The sequence below is a fragment of the Sceloporus undulatus genome, chromosome 1, assembly GCF_019175285.1.
Source record: "Sceloporus undulatus isolate JIND9_A2432 ecotype Alabama chromosome 1, SceUnd_v1.1, whole genome shotgun sequence".
In the NCBI taxonomy this organism is placed as follows: domain Eukaryota; kingdom Metazoa; phylum Chordata; class Lepidosauria; order Squamata; family Phrynosomatidae; genus Sceloporus; species Sceloporus undulatus.
The window spans coordinates 97,124,486-97,128,729 of NC_056522.1; the positions used below are offsets into that span (position 1 = coordinate 97,124,486).

General features: G+C 43.0%; 1 pseudogene; it reads right to left on the minus strand.

The window, feature by feature from the left end:
* On the minus strand, window positions 1-2,650 carry LOC121925135 (annotated as a pseudogene).
* Between the last annotated feature and the right edge of the window lie 1,594 nt (window positions 2,651-4,244).

Consider the following 4,244-nt stretch of genomic DNA (forward strand, 5'->3'; position numbering starts at 1 on the left):
TCATGTCGTACTCGGTACTGTAGGTGGAAAGTCTGGGGCTAGAAGAGATAGCGTTGGTGAGCAGTTAGAAGGGGGTTGGTTTCTGGGGGGGGATAGGCTGTGGAAATTGGGGGGTGTATAGTTTTGGCACCAACTGGGGTTGGGTGGATTTTGGATTTGGGTTTTTTTAATATACCTGCTTGGCTATTGTGGGGGGTATTTATGACTGGTAAATTATAAATTGTATCAATAAAGTTCTTCTGGTTTCATTAAACCTGGACGTTTGAATGCACATAGTTTCTGAATTTGCTAAAGTCTGACATAGGTTCACTGCAGGATTGCCATAAATTGGAATGACTTGAAGGCACGCAGCAGCCAGCAGCAGCAGCAACACAACAGCAAGGGGTGCCCAGTTTTCATCAAGTAAAATGGACTCCTACCAATGAAAAATCACATGAGCAAACCAGTGCTTACGTTCTGACCTAGTTTGGTTCAAATAATTTTAACTGCTATTCTGCTGGAGGATTTTTCTTTCTCTTTCGATGTGACAGCCTTTCCGTTCATTGCTGAAATGACATCCCACATAGGTAGCTACAAGAAGAATTATATAATAGATGAATCAACAATGTCAAAGAGAAGAGTATTTTGCCTTAATACTCATTCACATTTTTTCATATACCTTGGCGTAATCCTATTAGAGACTACACTGGTGTTACTGATACATATCCTGGCATAGTCCCACTTTTTCAGGGTTCACCAATGGTGGCTGGGAGTAAGCTGTCTCTGTTGTTCATCTGGAGAGAAAGTGGCAAGTCTCCACAATGCCTGCTCCTTAGTGGGTTCTCAGAGCTAATGTGATTCTGAAAAGGCCGCCTTGGGAAATGAACATCAGACTTCCCAGAGTGCCTTTTGCTTTGAAGTGGGTTGTATGTCTTCAAGTCATTTCCACTTAGTCCACCCTAAAGCAAATCATGGGGTTTTTTCTTGGCCAAGATTTGTTCAGAGGCTGAGACAATGTGACTTGCCCAGGATGATCCAAAGGGTTTCCATAGCCAAACCAGGGATTGAACCCTGGTCTCCAGAGTTGTAGCCCAAAGCCTAAACCACTAACAATCACATGGATATCTTTTTTGTGGACCAAACTGTAAACAAGATTTTCCCAAGACCCAGCAGCTTTTTCACTGGATGAAGATGGCTTTCTCTGCTTTCCTCCACTGTTACGTACTAGTTGTAGTTTGTGTTTTACTCCCATGCACCACATTGCCATTAATTAAGTAGTATAGTTATGCAGGGCAACAGGATCTCAGACTATATAGGCAAAACTTAGATGCCTGAGAAAGTGATGAGTATGCATAGTCAATTTAATTTTGTGAAGCTTCTTTTACATGATGTCTGAAAACAGACTGGTGGATCTTAACACACAGTCATGCTATCATTAAGCATAGTGAGGTTGTTGCCTCAAGCAGCTTATTTGGGGTTTCATGAATGGGCAGCAAATAGATAGTATTTGAAGCTATTATTATTTTACTGACAGGGAGGGAAAGAAGTGTCAAAATGACTAGCCTTATGTATCTATGCCTGAATTTCAGCTGTGTACTTTCTCCTGAGTATGTGTGCCATTTATTTTTCGTCCCAGGCAGAAAATATATTAAGGAAGCCCTCTTTGTCCTCTCACCTGCTGTTAATGTTGGATATTCTTCCTGGTACAGGTCTATAGTACATGTTGTTGAAGTGAAGATCTGAACGTGTTAGAACAAGCTTTATAGCTTTCCTGAACCAACGGATAGGAAAAACACATAAATCAAGGGGTTTGCATGCAGAATTAAGTAAGCAAACCAAATAAGAACATCAAACACTACGGGTGGGGTAATGAAATCCATCATGCTATCTACCATGGTGTCTATGTGGTAAAGGGCAGCCATCCACAGACGATAGATTCCTACAGCAATCCCAAGTGTTTTAGCTGCCTTCTTTTCTCTTTTCGTGGCTCCCAACTGATGCTGTGATTCCCTCCTCCGTTTTCTTAGCCATGTCCACTATCTGTTTGGCTTGTCTGGTTGCCAAATAAAATATTTGACATATAACCCCTATCATTATGAGGCAGGGGAGGAAGAAAATTGGGAAGTTGATCCAGCCCCAGAGTTTGTTGAACAGCAGCGACAGCTCCCAACACAAGGCATGTCCTGCAAGAAGTGACCTAAGCTCTCCTCAACTGTTTTGCTATAGAGGAAGATTGGAGGTGTAAATCACAGGCACCCCCCACCCTATCCAATATATAATGCAGGCAACCTTTAAAGTGAACTTGGTGGGATAGAGCAACGGGTGCACAGATGGCGCAATGACGGGCAATGGATATAAACAGAGGTGGAGTATGGAAGTCAAGCAAAACAAAGTGTCCAGAAAGGTGTGGGAGCCCGCAAGAAGCACTCCAAAGTACCAGCAGCTCTCCACAGAACGATTGTGCTAAATGGAAGGACTGTTAAGCCCAGGAGGAGATCTGCCAAGGCCAAGGAAAGCAGCAAGAAATTGGTTGGGGTGTGAAGGACTTTGGAAATGAGGACAGAAATCACCACCAGCAGGTTGCCCAGGACTGTAAGTAGCACACGAGGGCACAGATCAAGTAGATGGCTAATTGGACTCCAAAGGGATGTAGGTTTGTGGCACGAGCCATTAACTTAAGACAATAGGCTGAGGTTGAGATTTCTGCAGCAGAGCTCATGCTTGTGACATCTCGTGCTGCTCTTGCTTCTGCTTCCTTTGTTGGTCTGAATCTAAAAAACACATAAATAAAGAGGAAGGATAGTGTGGTTTCTCTGAAAAGTATACAGGAGCAGAGCCTGTTTCTATATCTGCTTGCATGAGCTCTACTGCCACTTAGTGCATTGGACTGGGAATGTGTGGTCACCTAACCTGATCCAGACCTATTGCATCCTGTTATCTTCATAAACACAGCAACAGGCCTTTACCTCTTGGCTTGTTAATAGCTATAGCTCTTAGTTCTCAAAATCATCATCACTAAAGCCTAAAGTTCTGCCCTATGGGTATACTTTCAAAAATTTGGCAAAATTCAGCTTCTGCCTGCTTTTTGTGAGGATAGTCAATCTTTAGATATGAACTTCAAGCATTCTGTGTAGGTTTACAATCCTATTAATGTAGTCTCTTTTATTTTTTACATTAAATATTTTGACATTCTGTGATATTCTTCGCATATCTGAAGAACTGAGAATTGAATATATCTCCTTCATATTTAGAAAATGCAATGTAAACCCATTGTATCATGTATTTATTGTGTTTTGTTAAGTGTGGCTTACCAAAGCCAGTATACATATCCTTTCGATTGTGTCTATATGATGAGGAAGATCCCCATTACTTTCAACCATTTTTGTCAACAGGACCAACTGGGATCCCATCCTCAAATTGTCCCATCTCTTTTCTGGAGAAAATTCACACCCTAGTGAGATGATTGCCAAATTTATTGTAAAAGCTGCTTATTAAGAGATCAATTTTATCACACAAAAACGGGGTCTCGTGTCATGGAGATGAGTTTATTTCAATACCCTTATTGGATGTTCCGCTACTTGTTTTAGGTTGTTTATCTTATTTTCAGTCTAATGCATTTTGCACCCTATTTAATTGCATATATTTGCTTTATATTAGTAAGAGATTGGTTTAACCCTTAACTCTTGTCGATTTTATATGAAGTTTTAGATGTGACCAAGTTTTATTTTGTATGTAATTTTGACACTCGGATTTTCATATTTTGTTGGGGTTTCGGGTGGTGTTTTGGGTGGAGGGGTGGGGGTGGTGTTTGGGGCTATTTTGATTTTGGGGTGGTTGTTTGGGTGGGGTGGTTGGGGGGGCGTGTGGGGGGTTTGGGGTTTTGTGTGTTGGGTGGTTTGTTGTTGGTGGGTGGTGGGTGGGGGGGTTGTGGCTATTTTGTGGTGGGGTGTTTGGGGGTGGGGTTTGGGGGGGGTGGGGGTGGGTTGGTTTGGTGTGTGCTATTTTGGGGGTGGGGGTTTGGGGGTTTTTGGTTTGGGGTTTGGGTGGGATTTGGGATTTTGGTGGGGATTTTGTGGGTTTGGGGGTTGTGGATGGTTGGGTGATTGGGGGTTTTGTTTGGTGGGGGGAGGTTGGGGGGTGTTTGTTTGGTGGGGTGTTTGGTTTGTGTGTGGGTGTTTTGGGGGTTGTGTGTTTGGGTGTTAGGGGTGGGGGGGGGGTGTGGGGGTTTTGTTTGGGTTGGGGTTGGTGGGGGGGGGGATTTTGTT